The following is an 18,007-nucleotide window of genomic DNA, read 5'->3' as shown; positions in this document are numbered from 1 at the left end:
TAATTTCTTTTATGAATTAAATCAATTAAGTAGACACTGTGCCGTGTCACTGTATATGTATGCATTTAACCGTACAAATAGAAAAGAGAAAGTGATAAATGAATACATTTATTAATTGATGAATGAAACATGTAGCAGGTTAAAACGTTCATAAGCGTGACTACGGCGCGGATGCAGACGGGCACTACCTCCAACCTTTCTACAGGGGGGGGGGGGGCTGTTACATCTGGGGACGAACAACCATAAGAAGTGGCATTTTGAAAATAAATCTTATTACTTATCTCAATTGTTCCTTATATGTGAATTATAAATATATCACAATGTTATAATGTTAATTTTTATTGTTATTCAAAAAGGGAATGCTTCAATTTTTTTTTTCAAATTGACTTATCCATTAACATAAATATGTTTCAAAAAATTGCATATAGATTTTCTTTTCTGTTTTTTTTTTTTTTTATTTCTCTATTATATCTATTACAGCTCAATGCATGAAAACGGGATAAGAATGGACAAACCTGATTAAAAATTTGAAATGAAAATCGAGGAATAGCGATTATTTATAAAATTTCTGAGACATTTTATTATTACCAATACATATCAAGCGCGGATACAGGCATTTTCCGGAGGGGGAAGGAGGGTACAGAGCCGCGCACTCAAAAAAAAAAAAAAAAAGAAGACTCAGACATTATTGTCAAGCAAGGATAAAAAACCATAAACTTATCCATACCTTATATAGCTATTTCGTTTTGGAGGGAGAGGGGGTGTTAAATCGCTTTGCCTTTATAGATATACAGAAGATGTATAAATGTATGTGACTTTCTATGCCATTGTAACAGGGGTCCGTGTTTTCTAGAGGGATTGGGTTTACTATTAATATCATTTCAACAACTCTAAAAATCCCAAGGGGACCGGATCCCATGACCACGCCCCCCTCCCCAATTACGACATCTTAACTAAAGATATTCCTAAGATGCTTTTGTTTTACATCCAAAGACGTATCTTAAGATAGTCCTAAAATATGTACAAAGTATGCTGCTGGTTCTGAGTTGGTTGGGGAAAAGCCGCATATGATTTGGTGATAGAAAGCGAATTCGTGTCGGACGTCTGAGAAAAATTGATTGAAATTCTAGCTTGAAGTTAATTTTCAATCCAAATTTGCTTTTCTCATACGCTTGATGCAGAAGACAAATAATAATTTCAATTTCCGAATAGTTTGAATTTAATTCAGATTAGAAACTTCCATCCAATCTATTCTTTTAAAGAAATCATCAATATCTTTTAGGGCACGAGAATTTTCATTCTATTGGGGGGGGGGGGGGTAATTAAGAGGGGGACGCTGGCAGATTTTGGAAATAAAGAATCTGTTCTTGAAAATACATGTATAAAAAATCTCTCCTCCAGTGACCGAAATCAGTGGTATTAAGCCGATATCCGTGCCAGTAGGTACGCATACATGTATCCTCAGATGTCGAAAAGCTCCACAGCTTCGAGAGTTTACATCTATAGATATACTTATATATCCCTTCAATCTGTTGGTGAATTAAAATGATTTGAAGATATATACATATAGTCTTTAAACCTATAAAGCAGAGAGAAATTTGCAACATATACCTTTATACAATACATTAAATCAAAGGAAATGATTCAAGCGCTCAAAATCTGAATAATCACCAAAGAAAACCCAACATTTCAAGAAAAAAAAATATGGGTCACAATGTAATTAAATATTGGGACTTTATCAAAGATTTAAGCATACATTCGATATTGTGGTAGGCGAAATAATGTACGGTCGAATCTCCAAATATGTTACGGCTCCTCGAATATATCTGTTTTTGCATCTCTTCGTAGCATACAAAAATGTATATAATTATTATTTTTGCCTCATTTCGAAACTGTTTTTACAATGTATGGATTATTTCCGTACTGTATAAGGTGGAGACCGGTCCTTAGGATAAAACCGTATAAACCGAAGTCCCTTGTCGCAGTAGATGCTGGCACGAAAAAGATCTCTCTCTGCTCAAAAGCCGCAGGTGTCGAGTACAGGTCTAAATTTGCAGCCCCCCGCCAGCAAGTGTTGGCGTCTCAATATGATTGAAACATTCTCGAAGGGACGTTAAACAACTAAGCAAACAAACAAACAAACATTTTTATACATTGTATTTACCGGTACATGTAAAAGTATGTGTATTCTTTCTCTACATAAGATTTGGATTTGGATTCATCTGTCTTTTGCAGATACACCTGTATGCATGGTATTATTTAATCTGACACCCCCCCCCCCCCAAACACACACTTTCCACACTTTTCTGTGGTAGCGTTGAACCGCTTCATCGTATTGTACAGAATATATTTCGTGCAGAAAAGAAAATGAGAGTATTACACCACCCCCTCCCCCTCCTTTCTCAGTTTTAAGAATTTAAGTTTTGTAAAATAGTCAACAGCCTATTTCCCTTTATTGCTTGTAAACATTTTGCTTTTTTAACATTTAAAAAAATCCTGAATGTTTTCCTGTGGCTCAACCCCTCTCCACCTTAAAAAACATTGTTACAGACTTGAAACTACAAACTTTATTTTTCACGATTGAAAAGATTCATTGTCGACGGATTTTTCCGTATTTCACGATCATGACAAGGAGCACACGGCGGGTATGACCGGTCGGCAGGGGATGCTCGCTCCTCCATGGCATCTGATCCCACCTCTGACATTTTAGAGGTCCGTGTTTGCTCTGCTCCAGATTTGTATTGTTTAATGGACATTTGAGCTTGAATACCGTTCGTTATCTACATATATTTCATTCACTGAAAGGGCAGCTCCCCCTTTTTTGTTTCAGTATAGTCAATTCGGGGTAATGTATTAATAAAATTTGGTACTGAAAGATGGAACACCTACTCTCCCCCCTTACACCTCCCACGAAATAGGATTTTCGAGTATGTTGAATTTTTTTCTCTCGCTGCCCCAACCCCCCCCCCCTTTTTTTTTTTAAAAAACGATGCTACGTTCCTGTGAAATATTTGACAGATACATTTATGCGCAAATTGTTAAAATGCAAAGAATTAGAAAAAATAAAACTAGCAGGTACCGATATCATTTACACATGGTTTTTATGTCCAAAACATCAAGGTACGCTTATCACCTTCATACGAGATATATAATTTATTTGTCACTTCACATATTTTATGAGATATTTATATTATGCATTCATTAAAATCAAATTTTTAACTATAAAGCATCTTATTTGCAAATAAAACATTTTTTTTTCATTTTCTATGAAAAATTGGAGAAAATTCTTATAAAATAATTAAGAGCTAGGCCTTTCAATGCTGAATCCATGACTTAAGGAAGCTCTAAACACTGCACACTAAAGAGTTCTATTTGTAGGGCAGTTTTATTGGGTGATTTGCCCTTAGAAGAAAAATAGTATAAATGGGAATCTACAGTTAATGACACAATTTCTTATGAATTAAAGTATTCTTAATGTTATGTTAGACCCAGATTAAGTAATTGAATACATTATTTCCATTAATTTTCCTGATGCAAGTAAAAAACAGTGATTTCTGTTCACAAATAGTTCATTGTCTTTGAACATTTTTTCTGCAGAAATAAGGCAGGTACCCTATGTTGAAAATGAACTTGATACACTGAATATGTGCACCTTTATATGATATATTTTTCTCAAAGCCCAAAAAGCATTTTTCATTAGTGTTTAGAGCTTCCTTAACATGGATGTCTTAAGACCAATGGAATTAAATTTTGGTGTGGCATTCCTCCTTAAGGAAGTAATTATGGGTCCAGTTCCTAATGAATAGAAAGCCTCATTTGCGGTTTGTATAAACAAGAGCATAAATTATTGATATAAAATTTTATTCAGAAGAGAAATCACAAATAAATACCTCACCTTTAATATCATCAATGTTCATTTTTGCATACTTAAACATGCATCAATAACAAGATGTGTTTGTGAAACACTGATGCCCCCGTATGGCAGCTTATGGCGTAGGTTAAAGTTTCTCAAATGCAAGTCAAAATCCAGGCCAAAAGATAAAAAATGTTAAATTTGAAAGCCCTAGCTGCAACTGTTCAAAAGTTATGGCGAAGGTTAAAGTTTTTTAATAGTCAGTAAAACATTAAGGTCAAGGTCAAAGTTGTTGTTATCCAAAGGAAGGTCTTGTCACAAGGATTACATATGTGAAGTATGAAAGCCCTAGCTGCAACCATTCAAAAGTTATGGCCAAGGTTAAAATTTTTCGAAAGTTGGTCAAACTCCTATGTCAAGGTCAAAGGGTCAAAGTGGTTGGTATCCAAAGGAAGGTCTTGTCACAAGGATTACATATGTGAAGTATGAAAGCCCTAGCACCAACCATTCAAAAATTATGGCCAAGGTTAAAGTTTTTCAAAAGTAGGTCAAACTCCTATGTCAAGGTCAAAGGGTCAAAGTGGTTGGTATTCAAAGGAAGGTGATGTCACAAGGATTACATATGTGAAGTATGAAAGCCCTAGCATTAACCATTCAAAAGTTATGGCCAAGGTTAAAGTTTTTTGAAAGTAGGTCAAACTCCTAGGGCAGGGTCAAAGTGGTTGGTATCCAAAGGAAGGTATTGTCACAAGGATTATATATGTAAAGTATGAAAGCCCTAGCTCTAACCGTTCAAAAGTTATAGCCAAGGTTAAAGTTTTTCAAAAGTAAATCAAACTCCAAGGTCAAGGTCAAAGTTGTTGGTATCCAAAGGAAGGCCTTGTCACAAAGAATACACATGTGAAGTTTGAAACCCCAAGCACCAACTGTTCAGAAGTTATGGCCAAGGTTAAAGTCTCATAAAATTTTGCAAAATTGGGGCAAACTCCAAGGTCAAGGTCAAAAGGTCAAATATGATGGTACCCAAAGAAAGGTCTTGTCACAAGAAATACACATGTGAAATATGAAAGTCATAGCTCCAACCAATCAAAAATTATGGGCAAGGTTAAAGTTGACAACAGACAGACAGACAAACAGACAAACAGATAAACAGACAAACAGACAGACAGGACAAAAACAATATACCCCTGGGATCTTTTGATCCGGGGGCATAAAAAGAATTATTATTACTTTAAAAATATGTAACTATAAAAATCAATACTAAAAAAGTCTAACATTTCCAATGTTTTACTGAGCGTTCATAAAAAAAATGATGTTTGACTGCAGAGTGAGATATTGGACATTGGACCGCTTATGTCACAATGTTGGCAGGATCAGCTTAATCTTATTTTCATCTGTTGGTGTTCGACAGTAACAGAATTGACCAAGTTTAACGCAGTGCAGGTAAAGGAAATTAACATCATAGAAGCCAGCACGAGTACAGTCATAACTGACGTACAATATGTAGTAGGCCTCTTGGAGTAAATAGAGAACAAGTATCAGCTGTCAACATGCAGTAGACCTGAAACAAAGTGAGAAAAATTATTACATCACTTATGTCAGCTAAAGGTGCTGTGAGCGAGCTAACAAAATAATAAGGTTATAACCCTGCTGCAATTCTTTTATTCAGAATGTGTAAATGTGACCTTGAACTTACCAAAATGACTTTGGTAAAAAAAGGACAGATCTTTGGACATGATTAATCTAAGAGTGAAATATGGACATCCAATTTTTCTCCATTAATACAAAATAATAGACTTACATTTTTTCTGCCAGAGACCTTGAACTTGTAACAATGACCCTCAGGTCAGAAAAAAATTTTTGTAGCAAATTAAAGCTCAGTTACAAAGTTATTGACTGGACAAGAATGTTATCTCTTATCTGCCAGTGACCTTGAACTTGCCAGAATGACCTTGGTCAAGGTCAAGACAAACTTCCAGGTCATAAACAATCTTTGTAGCAAGTAAGAGCTTCCAATGATTCTCCATTACAAAGTTACAGCCTACACAAGTGTTTTATACCTTTTAAGCCAGTGACCTTGAACTTGCCAGAATTGCCATGGGCCAAGGTCATGACACACTCTCAGGTCTTCAATAATCTTTGTACCAAGAATGAGCTTCAATGATTCTCCATTGCAAACTGATATCCTGGACAAGAAGTTTATATCATTTCTGTCAGTGACCTTGAATTTTGACAGACTGTTTGATGGGATCCCGCCAATCAAGTCGGGTTCATCAGGACATTTGAGCAATATAAGCCTTAAAGATTCAACAAACTTTCATAAAATAATTATCGTTAATATTAATAAATTAGTTTAAAACTATACTAAACATAACTATTTACATCATATTGAAACATTGTACTGAACAAAAGTAGTTTTGCCCTCGACTTGTTAATAACAGCTGTGGCTTAAAATAGTGATTGGGTCATGTGGGGATTTTTTCTTTACAGAGCAATGACCATTTACAATGTAACATATAAGAAAGGATAAGATAGGCTAAGATCCCTTTTTGGCCCCTGGTTTGGAGTGTCTTTTAGAATGTTGCAACAGTTTTTCAGTTAAAAACCTGCTGTCACCCCTGCCATAAATTGAGTATTGTTTCTAAGTTATGGGATACACAGAGGCCACAGGAAGGTCAGGAAAAAATGTCAGTTTCCAAATTTTCTCATTTTATGCAAATTTTCATTGGTTTTACAGCACATTTTGGTTCAGAAAACATAGAGCACAAGCTTGCCTATCAACCAAATTTATATATTTCATACAATAATATCAGATGCATCTTATGTATAAAAATCTCAGATAGGCAGCCTTGTGCTCTATATTTCCCAAAGTGAAAAGTATCTCAAATCAGGGGTTTAAATTTTCCTGGAAAACCCACTAGCCCAGGGGCTATTGACCTGTAAAAAATTACTAGCCCAAACCTCAAACTAACTAGCCCAACAACTTTTTCATGCGAAATGAAAACATAACAAGTACATGTAAAAGTTTTAAAGGCTGTGGTGAGAGAAACAAATTAAACTACAATGTACATCTCAGTCTAATGAAACCACTCGACATAGAAAAGTGAAAGTGAACTGTTGAGATTTTTTCCCCATTCTGCTAGTCCGATGGACTATCATTACATCTGAATTAGCTAGCCCGAGTCTTAAATTGACTAGCCCCGGGCATCGGGCTACCATATATTTAAACCCCTGCAAATTTGATGAAATTCAACCAGAATTGAGGAAATTCTGGAAAATAACCTACTTCTACACCCTCTTGTGGCCTCCATGTAAGCTTTGAATCAAAATTAGTGCTGGTTTTAAAACAAGCATTATTTTTAATTCTTACCTACAAACTATCACAGTTTTAACTGTGTTCTGATTTTTACATCAAACAAGGGACCAGATTCGGGCATTACCATACCTTGTCCTTTCTTTAAAAGTTTTTAGATTATTTATTTGAAGGACTGAAATGGAGGTTCAACAGTTATTTTATCAATACGACCAATTGGTCTTTTACACGACTGGACCACTCATTTACTAGACTGGGTCAAACATGCCTTAGTGTCAAACCCTGTTGAACTAGCCGGAATGACCTTGGGTCAAAATCTTGACACACCAACAGGTCATAAACATTCTTTGTACCAAGTTTGAGCTTCCAATGACCAACAAGTTGGCACCGATAGACTGACAAGTTGATTCTTATATATTCCCCCAACCTTTATTGTGGGGGTAGAAGACCAGCATGATGAATATAAGACAGAACATTCAGGATCTAAATGAAAAATGGGGACTCCTGATACACGTATCAGAGTGGAAGGAGATGCTCAATACAAAAATGCCACCTTCAGTGCCATTGGGAAAACCCAATTCTAAGCTGCTACCCAAGTGACATATACTGTGTTCTTAGAGGAAGAAAATTGTAGCAGTGTTCTATGGAAATAAATTTTGTAAGAAAGGTGAAAGCTGAGAAATAAAGGAAAGGAAGTTACCTGCCCAGCCATGAGGACTGCACTGCAACCATTCCTCCAAAGACAATGATTGTGAATGAGAAGAGATGGGCTGCAGAAAGTGAAAGTGAGCTGCAAAGTGATGACCATCCACTAGTCATCTTCTATTTCACCAGTGGTGGTTAAGGTGCCACTCTATACAGATTATCTGAAAAACAAGGAAATTTCATTGAAAACCTAAAAGACTTCCTGCAATTCTTTGATTCTCAAAGAAAACAGACAGCTATGGCTCAATTAGCAGCCACACATTTCTGAGAAGAATAAAAGAATCCACACAAAGAAAATTTGCCTTTGACCTGTTACTAAGATATTGCGGGTTCTAAGATCAATTGCGGTGGGTTTTTTAATTGACACTTGCTAGCTGGATGTATACTGTCTCCATGGTCACGGTATACCTGAGAATATACATGTACTCCCCCTACATTCGATGCACCTTAAGTTACATGTACCTGGTCTGGGCACGTTATCAATAAGAAATTTAATTATCTTTTTTTTAATTGAATTTGGAAACGTCACAGTTCTTTGGTACGTTGCATGAAGAGTACATGTTCATGTAATTTGCTGTCACCTGAATGCTAAAAGTCAGTAAAATAGCTTTACGAGAGAGAGAGAGAGAGAACACTGTATATTATTTGAAATTAAAATCGCTACAACCGGCCCATAGAAAACAATTCGAGTACGGAGAGGGGTGGGAGGATCATCGAAATAAAACAATAATAATAAAAAAAAAACAAACATCGGGCGTTATTATCTTAATTTCATCTACTTAATCATGCGAGTTTACAGTTATTGAATTCTTGTTTTGTTTGTTTTCTTTCTTGTTTTTATTTATTTATAAACATTTAGAATTTTGTTTGTTAACATGCCGCTTCAGTATGTACATGTATGTAGTGGGGCGCGGGGGGGGGGGGGGGGGGGGGGGGGGGAGGGTATGGGGTCATAAACCAGTAAAGAACTCAAACTATTCAAATGATCATTTACATGTATTTGAAAACAACTTAAAAAAATAATTTATTCTTATCAGTAGACCAAATATTAGTTTTTGTTTGATTGTCTGTTTTGGTTTTTTGATTGTTGTTGTATTTTTAAGTCTTCCGTTAAACTCGCCTTATAAAACAATGATTTATAGCATGGAAGTAAATTATAAATAATCTGTAAAACGAAACTCAGGTTACACTGTATGAGAATTTTTAGTGACTATCACGACCTACATATACATGTAATGGACGACAACCTAGCTTAAATGTAAACTGCTAAATATGAAGACTGAGCATTTTACGTGTACAGTATGTCTCAGGTATTTCATAGATAAGATCATAATTCAGTTGTTTGTCTTTCAAACATTTAAATTACGATTTAGCAATTGCAATTACAATTGGAAGTTCCAACTTATTTTAAAACGCATGAATAATGTAAACAAATGAATTTGAAAGCTTTTTTTTATTAAGATACTCTTATCAATTTCACTCCATCCGATACATCGAAAATACATTTAACACCCTTTTTCTTCTTTTTCTTTCGAGAGATACTTAGCTTGTAAGTTAAGAAAAATAAAAGTGATAATTCTACGTCGAATGTACGGTGAAATTCTCGAGAATTTATCAACGTTCCCCATATTGTCACTTACATGTACATGTTTCGATCGCCATAAAAACAGTAATGATCGATTTCACTACTATATTTGGAATATACAAGGGGCGGGGCTTACTGGCGGCAAGATTAAAGCGGGGTCCGCTTCACGCATGAGTGCGTAAAGCGAACCCGGAAAGCGAACGCCGGGTTCGCTCTAGCGGACCCAGAGCTGACCCCGAGCGAACGCAGAGCGAACCCGAAGCGTACCCAGAGCGGTCCCAAATTTTCTGAAAGCGAACCCGCAGCGGACCCCGAGCGAACCCAGGAAGCGAACCCGGGGTGCACTTTGGGTTCGCTCTGGTGTTAGGTTGTGTCCGGTCGGTACTGTATATAAAGTCTAGCATGTGTTAATTTTTCACAGGTGATTTGATGTTGGTGGACCTGTACAAATTTAATTATGTGTTGTATAAATAAAACAATAATCATTGAGCATTTCTCACCGGAACATATTAGTCGCCATTTTTATTTTCTAACTACTGCATTAAGACCGACATGGATAAAATACGCAGGGGTGTCATGTGTACATTGGTGTGTGGAGAATAGGGCTGTGTATTGACCAAAATATTTCGATAAGATATTTTATAAAGCAATATGCAATATATTGGATTCTTAAATAAGTCTAGCAAAAAGGTCTTGTAAATCATTTAATGCATAAATTTGATAAAAACTGGGTGTTTTAATACCAAATTGGAAGTTCATATGTCTCACTGTCTTTACAAAGAACACTTCAAATTCAAACTTTTAATGACTGAAAAACTAATATGTTAAAATATAGTTGTATATGAATTTTGCAATAGTTAATTAAGATGTGCTATCTCCTTAATGTTTATTTTATTATTGACCAGTTTAAAATTAAAAACAGTTAAAAATTATCTTTGGTGACTGAAATTCCCAACTTTTTCACAGAATTATAAGAAAAACTGTCTGCCCAATACGTATTGGAAGTTAGTTTGTCGATACGATAAATTCCTGAATATCGATATGTATTGATTAATCAATATATTGACACAGCCCTAGTGGAGAAAGTGCCGGAGTAAATAAATCCACTGTAATTAAGTAAATGGAAAATAAACTTCTTGAATTGAAGTATATGAAGCATATGTTTTCAATGCTGATGAGACAGGGCTGTTCTATAGATTCGAACCTGACAAATCATTGCATCTATGCGGCAATGTTCAGGACGAACTTTTTTCGTGTATAAATAGTCTTGATAGTTTTCTAACACAGATAAAAAAAAAAAATATATAACAGTAAAAAAAAATTAGGACTTTTTTGAAAAATAGAAATAAGTACATTTCTGAAACACTGCATGTAATATTACGTAAAAAATATGAATTCTCACATGCATATTTTTTTTACTGTACAGTCAAGCCTCGTTACCTCTAACTTGAAGGGACCGAGAAAAAACTTCGAGATATCTGAGGATTCGAGATATCGAGGGTAAAATACTTAAAGAATAAGTGGTTGGGACAGCAAATCACTTTGACATATCCATGGTATTCAAGATATCAGTGTTCCAGATAATGAAGTTCAACTGTATCTACATTTTTTATGTAATTCATTGCACATAGATATAATGAAATTCGGTTAATTTGAAATAAATCTCAAGGTCCCTTAAATTTCAATGTAAACGAGTTTGACTGCATATGGTATTTTACAAAAGCCAAAGTGCCAAGCAATGCAAGTGCAAAGTATCAAATCCATTCCTCTTACAGTTCTCAGGATCTAGGGTGTGACAGACAGACAGACACCATGTAAAGTGATCTCTAAGCGTCGCTTTTACCAAATTTTTTTTTCATAATTATTTTGTTTTCTTACCTCTCTGAAGAGCATGACAAAGGTTACATAGGTGATAGGTAGAAATACATGTCATGGGATGTACATGTATTGGTGTAATCTTTTTAGTGAGCAGATTGCATCATGCATTGTTTATCTGCCGTTGCTGATCTTTAACAAGGAAGACTTCTCCTGAAATAAGAAAAATTATTTTCTAAAGTGAAGTTACCTGTTACTCTTAAAGGGACATAGACACTGATTCGACATTTTGAAATATTTTCTCAAATTGTCTGTATTATATCATGACATATATGTGGCTATAGCATTTCACACAGAAATATAATAAAAAACTTATTTTATCTGTAAATTATTGAAACTATGAATTTCGGGATGCGTTTGATTGACACATCCTTGCACTTTCACAAGTAAACTTCATCCTTAATACTTAAGAAAAGTAGGTTTTTTGATACATATTAATGAAAAAATATAAAAAAAAAATATAATCCAGAAAATTAAGAGTAGAAATGAGAGAAAGCAAAACCAACTAATCAGTATTGTCAGTCCGTGCTCAGTGATGTGTGAAGAGTTTAACAAATTGAACACAAAACAGTTTACGTTCCATTGGGTGTGTTCAATTTGTTAAACTCTGCACACATCACTGAGCACGGACTGACAATACTGAAGAGTTGGTTTTGCTTTCTCACATTTCAACTGTGAATTTTCTGGATTTTATCTTTAATTTTTTTCACTAAAACACAACAAAATTTCTACTTTTTTTAAGTATCAAGGATGAAGTTTTACTTTGTGAAAGTGCAAGGATGTGTCAATCAAATGCGTCTCTAAATTCGTAGTTTCAATAATTTCCAGGTAAAATAAGTTTTTTTTATGATATTTCTGCGTGAAATACTATAGCCACACATATGTCATGATCTAGTCGAAAATTTTAGAAAATATTAACTTCAAATCTGAGTCTATGCCCCTTTAAAAGTCATACACAAGAAAATAATTCACTATATTTTACTATAAAACCTTGATTAAATTAATCAATTAATATGACCCTCACTAGATAAAAGATGAAGAAAAAATGAATGATGCTTGGACAAAAATTTGAGACCAGAAATAAAATAATTCCTTATGCAGCTTTTAATAGAGAAAATTGATATTATTGATAGGTAAGATACCTTCAATCATGTGGATTTCACATGCTGATAAACAGTTTACACACCATCCAGGAAGTTGCATCATGAGCACTTAAAAAAAGAGTATTCCTTAAATTCATTGATTGCCCACAAGTATAATATTCCTAATATTTGAGTAAAAAATAAATACTGTAGGCCTAAAATGAGAAACCGAAAAAGAAAACCTGAAAAGAAATTGTCTCTTACTACAAAGAACAATAACTGACTAAGTTCATTTTGATTTGCTATTCCTGGCTCTAAGCTAAGCATGGCATAACAAGGGTCTACTGGAAAGAAAGGGGTAAATTATTCATATGGTAAAAAATTAACAAATCAAACTTTGTAAATAAATACCCAAGCATTTGGTTTTGTCTTTGATTTCGACAAAATGTTATTGATCTCCAAAAATTTTTGTTTATGTGTGCTGAGCCACAGTAAAATTTTAAATGTTGTAGAACTGTATATCCATATCTAGATTCAGTAAGAAATTTCTAGTCATTTGACAAGTTAATTTCACAGTTTCACCAAAGTTTGATTAACAATGTTATGGTTAATAAAATATTATCCAATTTAAGCTTATAATTATATTATTAAAGTGCAATTTGTCAAAGTAAAAAATGCCTGTAAAAAGAACAAGTGGATATGGGCAACAATGCTCACCCGAGTCACTATGGCCTTGCTGTTCTACTTTTTTTTTTACTACACATGATGATGTATATTTATTCATATGTAAAAATTTGATTGTCCATTGTGGCCCCACCCTACAATGGGGGGGGGGGGGGGTCATGATTTAAACAAACCTGAATGTACACTAAGTAATGAAGCTTTCAGAGAATTTTCATATTCTGGTCCACTGATTCTTGAGAAGAAATGTTTTTAAAGATGCCATTAAATTTACAACAATTCTTAATTATTTCCCCTTGAAAGAGGGTGTAGCCCTTCATATGAACAAACTTGAATTTCCTTTACCCAAGGATGCTCTGTGGCAAGTTTGGTTAATATTGGCAAAGTGGTTCTGGAGAAAAAGATGAAAATGTGAAAAGTTTATGTTGCCGCCTCCAACAACAACAGTGACAGACAACAGACAAATTTTGATCAGAAAACCTCTCTTAAGCCTTTGGCTCAGGTGCGCTAAAATAAAAAATGGAGAAATAAAATTTATTGTTAATGACAGTTTTACTTATGTTTTTTAAAACTCTTTCTCAAATACCATGGATATGTCTAAGTGCTCAAGTTCAGTGAGTTTATGAACTTTACCCTCTATTCTTGAAATCTCAATTATCTGTTTCTCAAAGGGTTTTTTTTTTCAGTCCCATCTACTGCCATAATAGGCTTATCTCCAGGGGGTCCTCATGACTAGCAATTACATAAGCAATAATGTTTTTGGATATATTAAAATAAATAAAACTGAATAATTAAATGACAAGATATGCATTCGACATTGGGTGACACAATTGGGGAAAATATTCTGGCATGTTACCCTCGAAGTAAGTGATTGTGAAATTTACTTGTCTGAACATAACTTTTACTTGTATAAAAATATTTCATAAAAGACCTATTTAACAATTTGAAAAAATATTGTACATTACAATAGTCTATAATACATTCATTGAGTCTGTTTTTGAGATTTTGAGTGGACACATTTATTGCAAATTACTAAAATGTATCATCCTATCCTAAAGTAGATGTAAATCATGTTATATAATTACATGTATGAAAGAAAAATAGTAACAACAAGAAACAGCTGACTATATGACTTCAAATTTTTCTTTGCTTTCTTTTGCTTACTCTTTGTAGCCTAAATTGTCTTTTGCTAAAGCTCTCTTGCCAGATAATAAAAACCCAAATTTCCTTCAGTGAAAGTACATGTTTCAAAGTTACTGTAGTTCTAAGTAGTCAACTTCCTGGTACTTTAAATATTAAAATTAAAATTGTGACAAATGCCTGAAAAACATCAGATATTTCAGACAAGTTTCATAGTAACATTGTTCCTGATCAAGTTTGACAACCAGGGCCATCATTATTACGAGCAGGATCATTCAACATTTAACTATTTACAAACCGCATGCATGGCATGTTTTCATTTTGAACCTCCGATAAAAAGTTGACAACAAATTTTAATTCTTTAAGTTTTCATGCTCAGCTAAAAAAAATTCTTCCTAGAAAAATATCCCTTGTCAAATCGGACAAGTGGTCAGTCATTATCACTTGTTCATGAAAAATTTTACTGGTACATGTACTGGACAAGTGGATGAGCATACAATGTCGAGCCCAGGAACTCTGTCCCATTTTTTGTTTATATTTGCCTTAGCAACCAACAGCATTAAATCTCAAACCCAAGCTATTATAATATGTAGCATAAAAGCACACGAGGATGATCAAGAGGGTGTTACAACTGTTTCTGTTTTGTTGTATTTGATTCTAGCATTTGTTATTAACTGTTTCTGATGTGATGTGAATTCTTCATGGTATATATAGTGAAACTATATTTGTGATAAAATCATGATAAAAAAAATTATTAAAAAATGTTTTTCAAAAATGTAAATGATACTAGTAGTATAAAAACTCATTTTTAAGCATTTTAGAGTAGAATATAAACATCGAACCTAATGGGTCCTAGAAAAAACTTTGTGATATCCTACGATTCAAGATACTGAAGTTAAAATATGTACTTGTAGCATAGCATAAATTTTCCATCTTTAACGCTCAGTTATACCTCGATAAATATTGCTAATGAGAGGAGGAGCGCAATTAATATTTCTATCTTCATGATAACACAAATCTAAATAAGTCAGTTATTTTTATAGCTAATTTAGCCTTCATTAAGTTCAACAAATTTCTTTAAATCTGTTCAGAATCAGACAAGTTAAAAATATTTATGCATTCGGACACAGGGTTTAACATTTATAAGGCATGTCTGATCGACACTGACTAGTAAAAGTTTGGTCCTGTCTAAAAATTGAGTGTACATCTGACATGTAAAATTAATATAACAAGTGTGCAGCATGTGTATTTTATTCATCTGCTCTCATGTACACACAGGATTCGAAATACCCCAAACTGTAGGGGTCTACAAATACAGTCATGACTTTAATGATTTTAGGTTAAAATTAAAAACAAATAATTGTAATTGGAAGTATTCTATCAATACTAATATGTCAAGTTTCATCCACCAGTATAATGCTATGACATTGACGAGAAAAAACCATGCGTTTTCTACATGGGCATTTCTTCAATCAATTTGTTTATGTACCAGTATAAATTTATAAGAATCCTCTTGGGTTTTAATGTGATGGAGGAGGGTGCATTTAGTCATCAGGATGTTGTAACGCGGTCTTAAAACTCTTTAATAGCTTTGGGGCACGAACTACTTTTAAATTAGTTAAATAATCTAACTGCGTCTCCAGACGAGCCCTCATCACACCTCTCTTAAACCGGGTCTGAAGCACATTAATCATTTTAATGATTAGAAAATTCTATCTACGACTACTTCCTCTTCCAGATGACTCCAGTCTATTGCAGTGCAAACAAAAAATGAGTTTTATATTTTTTTGGTTTTGGTGTTTGGTATCTCCACTGCCTTACTGTTGTTACAAGGATTACAGCAAGTTAAACTATGAATTAAATTATTTTTTAACCCCACTAGTGATTGTACCAGCTAAATGATTGTGTATCAGTGTATCGTCCAAGTGTAGAATTGTAGATATCTTTTTATTAAAACTTTGAATTTGATAGATTTGAACTTAGGCGACTAACCGTATGTTTCTTACACATTCTTCTAATACTTCCACAACAAAACACTCGCCGCAACCATTCTTATTAGTCATCCTAAGCTTCCTCAGTCCTCGGTCGGAGCCTGTACTGCCATTTTGGTTGGCTAAATAACCCGACCCACTATTGTTTCGTAAATTGCCAACCCGTTTTTTTTTAAAATACAGAACATTTAATTCTAATAAATCAGATCTTATTTCCTCTGGTAATCCATCACATTTTTTCAGACCAGCTGTACAGCATTTGAAGACGGAATAAAAAAGATAAATATTTATTTATAATTGCCATGTCGAACCTCGTATCAGTCGATGCTGAAGAAAGATGGTGTTGAGGACGGAAATGCACAATTCATTTATTTTATTGATTAATCCTATTGCAAGTAATTGATGATAGTATCGTCACGATTTTTTCATAAGTATGCAATACAGAATTAAAAAGTTTTGAAATTATTGGTAAATAAACATGATAAATGGCAATATTGATAATGTATTTTTTATCACCCTGTACACATACTGACACTGACTGAGTGTAGGGCACTGTATTACAGTATATCTGGTAAAGTTTGAAATGACATTTGTTTAATCATAAAATATGCTCTTAAAGTGAAGAAATTGCATGCGTCTAATTAAATAAAAGAGAAAACTACATGCATGGGTCCCAACTTGCATTTCATTCTATGTTAGGGGTACTCTCTTAGCAATATACCCAGAGACCTATATAGTAATATACTAACAAAATATCACATAATTTATTCGATATATACACACCATCTTGTAAAATATTGTATCGTGTCATAGGAGATGTTCTATTGCACACCTTAAACATACACATAGCCCAGTCACCCTGTTGTATGTGTTAAATGTCTATGCATATTTATGTGTTATGTGATTTACATTTGTTGTGCAATACTTATACATTGTTTAAAAGAATTTTTAATTATTTTAAAGATAAAGTCTTGGGTCCCTGTATTTATTTTTGGGGAGACAATAGTCACTTAATTTAATTTAGGGTACGTGTACATCAGAAATAAAATTTGTGTCTATGATTTAGTTGCTTTCAAATTGGCTTTTAGATCAGTCTCTACTCCAGTGGAGAGGATGATTCCTCTTGATTCTGGAGTCAAAAGGTCATGATTGCTGGGTATGGATATGAGTGAAAAAGAGAAGATAATGAACAGTGATCTATTTCATAAAAATTACAAACAATACAAATCTTTGAACACTGCATAAACACAGACCCCCTGAAATTCCAGAGATGGGATCATGTGCCAAGGAGGATTAAGCATCCCCTGTTGACCGGCCACACCCACTGTGAGCCCTATGTATTGATTAAGTAGATGGAATATTCGATAGTCAAATTTAGCATATAAACAAAGGCCTAACAATTGGTATGAAGCAAGTCAGCCAAAATACGACCCAGTGATAGGTTTTATTTGCTAACAGGTAAATCTTTGTACACCCTTGATTACACCTGGATAACAAATCTTTATTTCCTATATAACATAATATTTTCTCTGTAAACCCAATTCCACTAATATTTTAAACTATTGATTTACTACATGCTTCAATACATCATGACATCATGTTGCATGGTGTTTATTTGATATAGAAACTATTCATTGTGATGTCACATTATTTAACCCCACCCACCCCACCCCAGCTTTAGCTTGGTGTAAGGAAATTTACACCCCACTTGCTAACCAATCAGATCTCATGTTTTAAGACACATAAGAAATAATTAAGGACTTTTATTGAAGGTTATATAAA

General features: G+C 34.1%; 1 protein-coding gene and 1 long non-coding RNA gene across 3 annotated transcripts in view; both read right to left on the bottom strand.

Annotated features, from left to right (window-relative positions):
• Positions 1–18,007, bottom strand: part of LOC133176650 (interferon-induced protein 44-like) — a 62,811-nt gene that overhangs the window by 6,479 nt on the left and 38,325 nt on the right. The window lies entirely within an intron of this gene.
• LOC133176653 (uncharacterized) lies at positions 4,978–16,364 on the bottom strand. 2 transcript variants are annotated; one of them, XR_009719509.1, is made up of 4 exons: positions 16,227–16,364; positions 11,335–11,484; positions 7,867–8,032; positions 4,978–5,414 (listed from the first exon to the last, which is right to left on the bottom strand). It is a non-coding gene; the product is annotated as an uncharacterized LOC133176653 (long non-coding RNA). The 2 variants fall into 2 exon arrangements; XR_009719510.1 differs by lacking the exon at positions 16,227–16,364 and adding an exon at positions 12,474–12,546.

The sequence above is a fragment of the Saccostrea echinata genome, unplaced genomic scaffold, assembly GCF_033153115.1.
Source record: "Saccostrea echinata isolate AGI-Se365-2 ecotype Australia unplaced genomic scaffold, CSIRO_AGI_Sech_v1 ptg000080l, whole genome shotgun sequence".
Taxonomy (NCBI): domain Eukaryota; kingdom Metazoa; phylum Mollusca; class Bivalvia; order Ostreida; family Ostreidae; genus Saccostrea; species Saccostrea echinata.
The sequence above is the reverse complement of the archived record's forward strand: the minus strand, read 5'-3'. Positions and strand labels throughout refer to the sequence as shown.